This window comes from Tyto alba, unplaced genomic scaffold (genome assembly GCF_018691265.1).
Source record: "Tyto alba isolate M040663 unplaced genomic scaffold, T.alba_DEE_v4.0 Super-Scaffold_22, whole genome shotgun sequence".
Taxonomy (NCBI): domain Eukaryota; kingdom Metazoa; phylum Chordata; class Aves; order Strigiformes; family Tytonidae; genus Tyto; species Tyto alba.
In genome coordinates, this window is record NW_024881296.1 from 23,372,616 (window position 1) to 23,386,038 (window position 13,423).

At 44.7% G+C, this 13,423-nt stretch overlaps 1 protein-coding gene across 5 annotated transcripts in view; it reads left to right on the forward strand.

Moving 5' to 3' along the window:
- Positions 1-1,016: 1,016 nt before the first annotated feature.
- TIAM2 (TIAM Rac1 associated GEF 2) overlaps positions 1,017-13,423 on the forward strand; it is a 174,945-nt gene continuing 162,538 nt past the window's right edge. For all 5 annotated transcript variants that reach the window (XM_042795773.1, XM_042795771.1, XM_042795775.1 and 2 more), the window contains exon 1: positions 1,017-1,138. The gene's annotated coding sequence lies outside the window, so the exon portion shown is untranslated. The remainder of the gene's footprint in view (positions 1,139-13,423) is intronic.

Below are 13,423 nucleotides of genomic sequence, written 5' to 3' on the forward strand. Positions count from 1 at the left end.
ATGAACTAGCTGAGGAACAAAGGACCACCACAGCGTTTACCACGCTGCTCTCCATTGCAAAGAACATTTTTTGATCTAGTCTTTTGATGAGAAATGCATTGTTCCTTTACATTCTTGTACTTCTCCTATTATGTATGCTGGGTGAGCAATCTGGAGCGGGGCAAATGCAGTCAGGTCTCGTTGCAGGATTAGAACTCACAGCTGCACAGTAGAGCAGATAAGTATGACTTTTAGTAGTTATTTTTTAAAAACTGCAGATTAGTAAACAAACCCAAATCAAACCAAACAAAAATTGTCAGGGGGGAAAAAACCTGACTATCCCAAAATAAAGCCCTTCTCCCCAGGCTCGCAACGGCTCTGGGCAGAGAATGGCAGAGCTACCAACATAACAAAGGTTAATTATGTAATAGAACACGCAAGTGAACTGTGCTTGTACAGTGCAATGCTAATAAATGCATCAGAAGAATGAAACATAGCAGGCAATTGCAGATAGCGTGTCTGCTCTTAGGACCCGGCTGCGCAGGGGCAGAGAGAAGTCAGCTTTCCCAGGTGCTTTCTCTCCCATTAAACACCTGCGTGGGGAAAAACGCGGGAGGTGGGAGGTTCCTCCTGGGTTCCGTTTCTCCTGCTGCTCTATTAACCGGGCAGGTAACTCGCAGAAAGTTTGTAAATAAACGCAAACTAAACCAGACGAGGCCTTACTCAGGCAAAGGGCGGAGGATGGGGTCGGCAACGCCTGGATCCTGCTCCCTTTGCCCGCCCTTGCCGGGACCCGGCGGGCAGAGGTGAGCGCCCCCGGCCCCTCCCGGGGCGGGCAGAGCTGCCCAACCGCCCGCCCTCCCCACCGCCCCCCGGGGCCCGACCTGCGGGCTGCTCCGCTCCGTTCCGCCCCGGGGTGCGGCCGCTCCGCGGAGCCCGGCCCGGCCCTGCCCGGCCCGGGGGGGCGGGGTCAGACCGCGCTCCGGGCCGCCGCCCCCGCCCCCGCCGGGAGGAGGGACGGACGGACGGACGGACGGACGGAGGGGAGCGCCGCGGTCGGTGCGAGGAGCGAAGTAGGGGCAGAAACTTCGCCGCCGGGAGCAGGGAGCGCCGCGGAGACAAAGTCCTCGGGGCTGCGGCGCTCCGCACCCGCGGCCAGGTAAGGCGGGGGGGCGGCGGGCCGCCGGCCCTCGGCGGGAGCTGCCGTGCGTCTGTCCGCCGGCGGTGAAACCTGTCCGCCGCTGTTCATCACTGCGGCCGGGAGCGGACGGCTCCGCGGCCGCGGGACGGGGTCTGGCCGGCGCCCGGCTCCGCGGGCTCCTGGCGCCCGGTCCCGCCGCCGGCGCCCCTCGGGGCTGCGCCGCGTCCTGCCCGGCTCCGCGGGGCGCGGCCGCTCCGGCCCCTGGCGCCGCCGAACAAAGAGGCGCGGGCGCGCACGGCTCCGCGCCCCGCGCAGGGCTGAGCCGGGGAAGCGGAGGGGGGGGGAGAAGCCTGCTCCGGGCCGCCGAGGGAGGCGCAGCTGGGGCGGCCCGCCGGGGCCCGGCTGCCGGCGGGGGGGTGCCCGGCCCCGCTGCCGCGGCCCCTCGGCGGCGGGCGGGAGGCCGGGGCTGCCGCGGAGCCCCCGCGGAGGGTCTGGCCGCTGCCGCGGGCGTATGCGCGGGCCCGGCTCCTGGTGAGGGTTCCCCGGGGATCCCGACTCCGGCGGAGGCGGTGGTTGCAACACGGGGCTCCGCGGTTTGAGAGAGCACGGGTGAGAATTTTAGCGGAATGAAGAGATCTGCCGTCGCTGATGTTTGGTTTAACGCCGACCGGAGGGGTGAGCTTTCACAGCGAGAGGTAGAAAGGGAAATAGTGTAGTGAGCAATGACGGTTTCAGAAGGTCAGGTTTGTGGGAATAGTTTGAAGTCTGGTGAAGATGGCTTGGTGATTTTTGTACCGAGTTTTAATAACGTGGAGTAAATTTTGCCTTTTTATGTGTCCGCAGGGCTCTTGTCATTTCCCAAGAGGGATGCGTGTATGAATCCAGGGGTGCTGTGCCGGGTTCCCTACACATCCATAACTCCCACTGAAATTAATTTAACATTTCGTTTTAACAGTGGGATTAACGATCATTTTCTTCAATCAGCTTTCAGTAAAGCTATACAATAAAATCCCACTGGAACTGTTGGGATCTTTGTGTATGCAAAGAATGTGAAAGGAAACCAGTACTTTGTATGACCTTTTTTTATCTAACTTAACTTACAATAATGTGCTTTTATGTTTTTGGCATGAGTGAAATTTACAATCCTGCAAATACTTCTCTATGTCCAAGGGTTTACTTCTGTGACTGGGCCCTGTGGGAGGCATCAACTGGTGCCTCTGAAGCTGGGGGAAATACAGACATCTTGGCTGGATGCTTTTGCACTAGGATGAGCTGCCGTGGTCCCATTGCACCCTCTGTCTTACGGCAGTTTGTCTGACTCTGTGGAGAGCCACCGTAGTGAAAACCTAACCCAGCCCCAGATTTTTTTTGCAGCTTTGGCTTCCCAGAGTAGAGTCTGGGAGAACTGCTGAGCCCCAGTGCCATGGGGAGAGGGCAGGGAGATGTGGGGAGGGACCACCCTTAGTGCTCCACTGTCAGTGATGGTCAGATGAGTGTGGCTGGGCTGAAACTACAGTGTTGGGATGTGACTGTACTTTGGATGGTTTAAACTGACATAACCTGATGTCTCCCTGGCAGCCCCTGCCTACCTCTGCCTTTTTTCCTCCATACCAGCATGAATGCTTATGCTGCTCTGTGGTGAACTGGATCCAGGCACTGAGCAAAAGCCAGATTTAATTTTGACCTGGATCATTTCCATGATTTGGTTCACTGGGGAGTAAGAGAAGAGGGAAGAGGGTGTGGAGAAGGCAGAGCTGCTTTTTTTTTAAGCTGGCAAAACTTGATATTACTGCCAAAACTGCTTGTGGAGCTGCAGTGTGACTGTAGGTGCTCCCAGCTGCATTTCCCCCCTCGATGGGAGCCTGTCCAGGGATTCTGTATGTAGCCCCGGGGGCCTTCCCTCTCTGGGTAAAAATGAGTCTTTGCAAATAATCCATTAAACGTAATGGAGTAGTTTGTAACAGAAAAATTAAGCAAGCGCCCAAGTGTTTGCATAATTGTTGCTTTGGACAACAGTAAACACTGTGGATAGCACAGCACAGTGTGCAAGCGCTTTATAAAAAGTGTTTGAGTTTGTAAGCTCTTGCTGGCTTTGCTGTTCTTCTCAGTGTGTCTGCCTAGCACTTAGTGCAGAGGGTGGGCTAGAAGTTTTGCAGGCTGTCATGACACTTGTAGTAATAAGTAATTATCACATGGGCTTGTGACAGGAATGGGTGCCGATCCACTGGGTGAAACAAGCTGCCCGTGTTTCTCGGTCCTGGAGCTGGTTGAAAAATAGAAGCTGGTTCCCAGTGTAAGGCAGCAAAGTTCTTGCAGCAGCAGCAGATGGGGAATCTGTCCTTTCCCTTCGTGGTTATACCATCCCAACTCTCGGGTCACTGAAAGCTAATGCTCACAATTGAAAAAAATATCAATGTATTGACTGAATTGCTCCTGTTCTAACACTTGTAACAGTGTGGCCTAAAGACAGGAGGTGGAAATCCATGGCCAGAGATGGAGGATGCTGTGAGACAACCCTGTTCCCCCTGCTTTCAGTGGCAGTGTAGTTGCTCCTTGCAGTCCCTTGAAAAGCTGTCAAAAGATACTCATTTGGTGCTCAGGTCCTGAGGAGCACTCACTGTCTCATGTTACATCCCTACTGTAAGTATTCTGACTGTGTGGAAGTAATAACTGTTACTGCAAGTGCAAATGACAATTAGTTCTTATTACTTGTTACCTACAAAAGAGAGCTAGGCCATTTGTTTGCACGCAGAGCTTGCCGATACTGATTTATGGCGTTTGGGCACTCATCCCCTCGGTGCAGCATGTCATGGGGCTGACTGTGAGTTGGTTGAAGGACTGTTTTTTTGTTTTGTTTTTAATAGCAGATGTGCTTCCAAAACCTGCATTTGTTAGCCAGATCTGAGCTCTTCCATGCTCAGCTGATGGCGTTACCACCAAGCACTGCTGAAGACCTCACTGAGTCCCCTTCAGTGAGATGCCTCCCGAGGGTGGTGTGGGCGCCCTGCCCGCTGCGCTGCCCGCTCGCGTGTGCACCGGCAAATTCAACTCGGACCTTACCTTGACTGTACATAGGCACATTAATAAGGATCCTTCATGCTGCTGTGGAACACCCTTATAGATTGTCAGGGCTGCCGTACAGTTTAGAGCCAAAGGTGAGATTCTGATGCTGCCAAAGTAAAGTGCATTGCCTCTGAAAATGGAAGAATAATAATAACAACAGTATAGTAATAATGGAAAAGTTGCAACTGTTTCTGTATATACTCTCAAATTCTCTGTGGGATTTTTTTTTTTTTTTCTTTCCCCTCTATAAAATAAATGGCAGCGACACGAAGTAATGCACTGGAAAAGTTTGGACAAATGCTACCAATGAGATTATATAATACAATAGTGGAGGAATTTATTAAGAAGCCTGTTCTCAATTCAAAGACGAAAGATTTTCCCTGGTGGATTGTGGATAGTTTATAGTTTCCTCTCCCCTCCCCAAAGTTTATGTGTCATGTTGTGTAACTGCAGAAGTATATGCTTACTCCACTTAGCAAATGGTTTGTGAGGCCTTTAATAGCAGTTGTAAGACTTCTAGTTCGTTGCTTGGGATAGCATAACTGAAAATAGGTTTTACTGTTGGTGGCAGTTAAAACATGAGCACTTTTCTGGGCTTTGTTTCTATTTCTTGTGAACCATGATTAAATGTCAGTGTCTAGATTTAGAAGTGCTTCTACTGTCTGGATATGTTAAGTTAATGGTTTCCTAGGCGATCTCACTGTCTCCTTTCTCTCTTTAGAACTATCTATTTCTTTATTTTAAAATCAATTATTTGGAAAAGTAATAAAGTAAGAGTAATAAATAGGTTGCGTGTGGTTTTGTTTTATCACATTTGCCACTAAATCAAATATGCTGTGATATGCAGCTGGCAAAGCGAATAGGTGATATTGAGAAGCCTTAAAAGTTTTGAGGTCATGGGGAAGATCACAGCAAAGGAAGCAAGTTTGCTTTGCTTCAGATGTAATTCTTATCACTCATCTTTAATTTTTCATTCCTTTCATGGTTTGTCGAGTTTGTTTTTCCTTTCTTTAGTATAAGGTTTCTTATTTCTAGGATGTATGTGCTTATGTCCCAAACAGCAGGGAAGCGTGTTTTTCTGCAAACAGAAGCGATACCATTCCAAGGGATGAAGGATGAGAATAAAACCCTCACCAGGTGCTCACCTGCTGAGTAAACAGTGTCTTCTCTGTTGTGGGCACTTGGTACCTTGCTGTGGGGATGGGGTCAGCCGGTGCCTGGGCACAGCAGCGTGGAATCGCGGGCTGGGTCCCCCCCCCGGCTCACCGGGGAGCTCCTGTTCGATGCTGCGCCCGTGTCAGTGCCCACCGGGGAGCTCCTGTTCGATGCTGCGCCCATGTCGGTGCCGCCTGGTGTGCCTGCAGTCCGCCAAACCGGGCGGTGAGGAAGGAGCGCCGCTGCGACGTGCCAGCGTGCCGACGAGCAGAAGAGAGTCGTGGTTTTTGAAGGAAGGCACCTGAATGCCCCTTGGCTGCCTTGTCGCCTGGTTGTGCTGCGTCGGTTGCTAATGTGGTTTCCTACTTGCTGGCCTGCAGTTTAATGGAGTTCTTCAACCACGCTAACTGATTGTGATAACTTTTGCCTGTCTAGACAGGGCCTTACTGCGTCTGATTAGATCCCAGCCTTGTGGCGTGCATCGCTGCCTGTTTCTTATAAAGGGCAAAAAAAAAAAAAAGTGCATGTTAATAGTGCTTAGTCTGTTTTTTTGTTTTGCAGTGTTAGTATAAAATGTTTATGGATGTTTACTTTTCGCCTGAAGGAAAATAGTTTTAATCAGATGTCTCTAGGATGCAATTTAGAAGTGAACTTCTTATCTCCAGTTAGGAAGGAGAAGACAAATGTTCTCTTTGAGGATATTAATTGGGGCTTCACTGAAGTCAGTTCCAGAAGTTTGTTGCTAACTCAAGTCAGCAACTGTTTGTCCTATGTGTAAAGAAATTAATTTCTCTGAATAAATAATAAAAATTAAAAGCAGGAGAACTGTTATTCCTGCTTATTTTTCTTCCTTACTTCTTTTTGGAAGTGAAATTTTGAAAGTTGAATTTAACTTTGTCACCCTCAATATTTAAGCACTGTAGAGGAAAGGTTGTATAAAGTAGTTTTCTACTGTAATAAAAAAAAAATATTACTGGTACTGCATTTTAGAGAAACCAATCCTTACAAAGATAGGGTTTGAGTTAACTTTGGGGTGGTAGTAGGGTCTGTCTTGTCTTTTTCTTCCATGCCTTCCATAGAAAAAGGGAGATTCAGGTGTTAAATTCTCTTAATTAAAAAAGAAAAAACATCTTGGGAGAAGAAATTAACTTCTTGTTTTGATTTGACAAGTGGATCAGAAGGTAGTACAAATGTGCATGCTTTCCAGTAGCTCTTATTAGTGTTTTAAACTCTGTATCACAGTAACAACTGCTTCTGTTTTCCTTGTACTGTTAGGATGGATTTAGACTTAGAGAAGAAAGGAAACGCATCAAAGAAGTTAGCAGACCCTTCTGGTGTCTCACAGAAATGGGAAGTAAGACTACATTTTTTGGAGCTGGGAAAAGCAGTCACAGCTTGGCTTGTGTGCGGTGCCTGCCCAGAGGAAATTCCTGCTTTATAGCGAGACAGTGGCCAAGGACTAGAGCATATTATTCTAATTAAATCATTTTGATTGCATCATCATCATTTGAAAAGCTCTGTGCATCTTCTCTGAATATAAAAATTAGACTTATAGATGTAGTCTGCAGAGACACTGTGTTACATGCCAAAATGTCTTCTTCAGTTGATGCTGTAAAGTTTCAATTGCTGATTTGTTTTAGTATTAGTCACTTAAAAATCCTCTTAAAAACTATATCTCTTCAGACCTGAGGCACGTTTATGCGCTTTAACCGTATGTGGAATTAGCTTCCTTTTGTGAAGCGCCACAATATTAATAAAATAGTTTTTTAAAGGAAACCCTAAATGCAGCTCTATAGAAATAGGACATCCACCTCTCATTCTAGTTCAAGAAACCAGTTTACTGCAGAAAGACTGAGCCCTGGCTCTGGAGCTGGCATTGGTGTAGCTGTGCTCCTGCTGCAAAACATCCCTTTAGGCGGGTTGGGGCAGATTTTATCTTGACTGCACATGGATGCAACCTGCCCATAGAAACAGAGAGATCACATTTTAACGTGGTAGTGGTACCAATAATTAGTGTATAATTGTCATGATTTCTAATAGAACTATATCACAATTTGTGTGAGATATTTGGCAGTGTTAACTCACTTTAATTAGCTTGTGTGATCATCATATATACAACAGCAGAAAGAAGAGTAACTCGAACTGTTAAGATACCATTGTTTGGAATACAAAGATTGTTAAGCAATTATGAACTTTCAAGCTTTACCAACTGACTGCAAGGCATCTTGTTTGAAAAAAGAAACTGTTAAAATAATTTACTTTTTTTCTTCCTGTGGTTTTAAACCAACAGGAATGTTTTATTTGAACTAAAATATTTCGTATATATATTCCCCTTGATCAGCTCTTGAGGGGGAAAATATTTGCTTAAAGATCTTCAAGTTTTCAGATGAGTTAACATATTGCTTAGTTTCAGGCACTTCAGTCTAAACTAATGAAGCTGAAATCATCAGTGAATACGTGCCTGTGTTGGGTTTGACTTGGTCTGAATGAGCATTCTAAAATCATTCTCATTGTGTTACAAGGGATCTTATTAATTTGATCCTCGTGCATCCCCCATACAAGATGCATGCAGGCTGGTGTTCACCTCCACCCGGTACTCACCAGGAGACATCTTTGGATCCAGTTCGAAGGGATTCCCCTTCCATGAGCTTTCATTTCCTGTTGCCAAACAAATGCAGTGTCTTACTCTGTAGTCCCCTCTAGTTGGTTATTTTATTCAGCTGCCTGGTGGAAAAGTAGGGTATATGGGAAATGCCTGCCTTTGCTTTTTGTTCTCCATGTCATCTCCACATCAGCTTTTGGGGAAAGTGGTAAAAAAGGGAAGGAAACTCCTAGCCTGCTGTATACATACAAGCAAGAGGACATATTGTCATTGGAAGTCTAGTGAGTTTTTCTAACGCTTTGAGTCTCAAAAATGACAGCAGTTAGTTATTTCTGTAGGAGGAGTACAGTTGCTCATTTAACTGCATCACACTTTTTGCTTGCAAGCTTTGAAGTTTCAGTTGGGATAGTACTGGTGCTAAAGCCAGAAACCAGTGGTGAAACAGGTATGTGCTGCTTGTTTGAGATTGATTTTCACTGACAAAGTAAGTCAGTGACACCTGACAACAGTGATTTCAGTGTAGCTGTTCATATAACTGTGGTCCCTGCTTGGCATACTGTACCTATAAAATCCTTCATATATGGAAAAATGTTGAAGGCTGCTAAGTGTTATTATGATCTTTCATTATCAAAAAGCACAAATAGTACCTGAAAAGGTAAGTTGTTATAAATAACTATAAGGTTGTTTTTTTTGGTTTTTCTTTGTGGTGTTTCTGATTTTTTTTCTTTTAATAGTGTAATTACTCATGCTGACTTCTGTATTTTAAACTCCCTGTGTGTCTGGGTTTTCATGACCTCATGTTCTTGTTCTTGCTTTGAATCTTTCCCCCTCCTTTTGTATTTTTTATTTGGTGAGAGTATAATTTTTGTTGCTGAAAAGTAAAAATACTTTGCCCAAACTAAGTGCATTGGGCTCATGAAGTACTGAATTAGGGGACAGTTTTTAAGTTGTATCACAATCCAGTAGTTAACAGCAATAAAGAGAAATACCTGCACAGCACTCACAATACTCTCCTCTCTGTAAGGTTATCTGTTTATATAATGCCGGTAATGCATTGGACATTTGGTAAAAGAAGGTGCTTCTAGCAGGCAGTTTAATCTAGAAATATCCATGAAGGATTATATAAATAGCAGTTGATAATTGGGATTGAACAGGGTTTTAGCATGTCATATCATGACTGCGTTTTTTATTTTTTGTAATTACTCCATAGGCTTCTGGTTTTCTTTGCATCTGTGACTGACTTGTCTCAAGCAGGTCAAGGTCAACACAGTGTTACTAAGATTATTAAGATTCGTCTTCTGACTGGTAAAATGATAAAACTATTATTTTTAAATTTGCAGTTGAATTGACATTTCAGGGACATAAAATGATGTGAACTTTGATTCTTGGCAATCACGATGTAGCTTAATGATGTGTGTTGACACTCCCTTCTTGTTGAGCAGATTTGTTGTGGTTGGCACATTGTTGATAATAGCTCTCAAATTCCTTGCAGTAGTCCCGTCCTACCTTTGCTCTTGTTATGAACAACCAGTTGTTAGGCTGGCAGCAGGCAGGGAAATTGTAGGGTACTGGGCAACTAACTGTTATATCAGCCACTTGAAAGTGTGCAGTAGATATCAGCAAGGCCTAATTAACAGCTACAATTGCACCACTGGGAAGTATCTACATGTACGGAGGAGTCTTGCAGTCTGCTCAGGATTGTCTTGATTATGTTACTGGGCATTGTGGATGCTGGAACCCCAGTAAAAATACTGAGTGTCTGATTACTTCTCCAGAATCAGCCCCTTAATAGCCATCACTAATACTTAAATGCAAGGTGTCTTCCTAAGGATCAGGTCAGAGGAGTTTTGAATTCAGATGATGATATCTGTGTTTTATTTTTTACTTTCTTTCTGTATGGTCCTAATAGAAGTAATAAAAAGGAGAGCTATGCTGCTTTTTCCATTATTGAGAGAGAGTCTTCACCAGAGTATCTGCCTGAGATAAAGTCAGTCCATATCGGTTGCTTTTAAAATGCTGAATGGGGACATCCTTTCATCAGTAGTAAAGACTTTACCTTTTTACCTGCCCTCTAGTATTATGAACAAAACTACTTTTCTTTTTTTTTTTTTTTTTTTTTCCATCTGTGGTACTGACATGAGCCTAAAACAGCAATGAGATGATGAAAGGAGCATCAAACAAAATGGGAAACCTGGGACCAGTGCTCATGTACTACTTTATTTGCTGAGGCATAGCTCATGTATCACTTACTTGCAAAGTGTTTCTTCAGTAATGAAAGGTGAATGTTAGTATTTTCTACCTTTCTAAGGTGCTGAAGTCTGCTTCATTTTGTAAGGTAGTAGAAGGTCCTCAGGAGAAAGTTACCAGATGCACGTATTGTTGTTTAATCTTCCTGTTGAGCTATGCAACAATATTATCATCAGTACTGCCTAATGAAGGAAAAGAATGATTTGAGTGTTACAGTAGCATAATTGATGTTTGACAACTAATGATAACATCCTTAAAGTAGTCCTCTCCTAAGCGTTGTGCTTCTTCATAATGCTACCAAAGCTGGGTCTTTGAGGAATGTTGTCCTTCACCTTTTTTCTCTGTGGGGAGATACCTTCTAGACATCATCTTTCTCCCCTCTATTTCTTTTGGACCCTGAGACCTTCTACATTTGGTCATGGAAAAGACATTTCCCATAGTGGAGAACTACATTAGAAAAACAAATCATCGAACAGTTGCGGTTCTCTTGTTTGACAGTTTATGGAGCAAATGCTGGCTATGCACCATTTAGCATTCTCCAAGACAAAGTACCCACACAGTGCTGCCAATTTCATTAGAGAGCTACACCAGCTACTTTTAAAATTTGGTCCTGTTTACATAGGAATTTCAGTTTTACTACCATACCCATCAAAAGGTTATTGTCTGCACACAGAGAGTCACTGTTTTTAGCAAATCTGCCTATAAATCTAAGTAACCAGTAATTAAATGGAAGTCTGAATACCAGGCAAGGAATAAAATTGAGGGTCTCCCTGTGGATTACAGAGTTATGCTTAGCATGGGCTGGTTTTAAGCACCAATCAGCCAAAAAAATACTGTAATTCATCATTAGGACTTACCTTTCCAAGGAACCAAAAGTTAAATCTCAACAAAAGGCGAGAGATGACTCAAGGAACAAAATGGTCACCACGAAGTGATGATTTCTTTTTCCTCTTAAAGAAAGGTAGCTGGAATTGGTACTGCTTTTCCAGTTCACGACACATGTTGGAATAAAAGCTGGGTGCCTCGGGATGGTCTTGGGAAGAGTATGTCCAAAAGCATTGTTGTTTTCTCAGTTACAGCATCAGCCTCACACTGGTCCTTCAAGTCTGTCTGCTTTCTCCCATCACTCCTATTTCCACAGCCCAAGATCCACAACAGGACCTCAGCAGGTTGAGAAGCAGGGTGCAGAGTTCACATACTATGCACATGAATTATGTGTCCACAGTGTATCAGACTTTGCCAGAATCTGTCTACAGCCAAGACATAATGTATAGCAGCACTTTTTTAATGAGGAACATGCATCTGTTACACGTTTAGCAGAGGATATTTCTGGAGCAGTGTTAAGAAAATATGCTTTGGTTTTACAGTTCTGTACCCCTCTGTCTGTCTGTAGAGATGACATTTTTGTGTCAAAGACCAGACACAAGGGCTTTCAAAGGCTGTAAGTCTTAGAGCTGGATAGAAGCCTGGCAGCTCTACCCACTGTAAACATAGTGTAAGTCTCATTGTCCCCTCTTCTGCTCCCCCACCCAACCCACTAAGCAGACATGTTTGGAGGATTGTGGAAGCATTTCCAAAGAAACACGTGAATAAAAATGCTGTTTTACTTAAGAAGTTTTTCGCAAACATGTGAGTTCCTAATTTTCAGTAGAAAAGCTGTTGTAAAACTGTACTGTAATTCAAAGCTAAAGTCAAGTGTATTGGTTTAGTTAGACTCTCATTTCAACACCTTTCATTGCCTTCAGGTGAAAATCTTCGTTTCTGTGTCAAAACATTGACACTTGAGTTAAAAACTGGCCTGAAATGTTTTTTGTTAGATTGATAATGCAAGTAATAAGTTTGAGCGGACCCAAAACTGAGCTCTAGGCTTGAGGAAAAAGCTGTGAACGTGACGGCAGCTCCCTCTGCTTGTTGCTGTGAAGGCAGCTGGGAATGAACTCTGCCCGTGTTTTGAGCCTGCACAAAGCACTGTGAACATTGCCAGCATGTGCCAAGCCCAAGGTAATGGCACAGAGCTAAAGGTGATGTCCCTGCGGCTCATCAGAGTTTATTAGTTTGGCCCAGAGCCATGCTAAGTGTTCAGAAGGCTTTTGGTTATCTCCGAGTGTGGGCAGGGATTCCTTGTATCTGTTCACAACAAGTTTGAACCTGTTGGCATCATAACCTATAGACATTTCCTGTGAATCTGCATCTTTGATGAAAGTAAACTGGCATCGTTTAGTATCTTGCCTCTTTTTGAATGCCTTTGAGTTTAATTGATTTTTTTTTTTTTTTCCCCCTGCCAAGCTTGCCTCACTGTAGAAATATTAAAAGAGGAAGAAGCAATTAGTTCCTGATTTGGTGGCCATGTAAGTCCAAAAGACCAAAGGATCTTTTCTGGGCTGTGTTTCACCTTCTTCATCAAGCCACATTTTTTGAGCTCTGTACCCATAGGTTCAGCAGAAGCAGCATTTCCATGTGGGAAGGTTAGGAGAGGCAAAGCTTTTGAACCAACGCAATCACTCCTTTCCCCCTATGCAACCAAGGACTCCTTTGTTTCCCTTGATACCTTGGTCTGGCTTGGAAAGAGCTTTTAGGGAAAGATACAATGGTATAAGCGTTTTTTCTGATGTCCATTTCTAGCCATTTTGTGCTTCAGGGCCTGCCTGCTTCAGCTGTTTGGATGGCATGCTGCAGGTTCCTCAAGGAACAGTTACTAGACGATCCAAAGAGAAAGAAATGCCAAGGAGACTTCCTTATCTGTACAGTGGAAAGTTGCATTGAGGGAATGGTGGCTTGGAGCAAGTTACAGACAGAGGCGTTACCTTCACCAGGAGTATTAGTCAAGGACATTTTTTTGAAGCCAAGAATCGGATGATGCAGAATTAACATCTGCTCAGGATTTCCATGGCTCTGTCAGCTGAACAGCTGCAGAGAAGACCCCTAACAGAGTGATGGTACTGAAGGTTATCCCTTGAGGCATCCTACTTGAATGACTTGCACAAAGCAGCCATCTCCATGGTGTCAGGAAGAAAGACTTTTACTTAAGAGTTACCTAGGTCCTTGGTTTAACAGTGTATCTCTGGTTAGGCAGCAGAAGGCATAGTGCTGTACATGGAGAACAGGAGGGAAGATGTGTTCTTCCTAAGAGGTGTTGAGGGTAAATCCCTCTCCTACAGTTGTTCACTTCTCTGCAAATTTCCTCGTGGCATCTCAGCTCCCACCTCTGTAACTCGTCTCCGTGGAGAAGTTAGTGT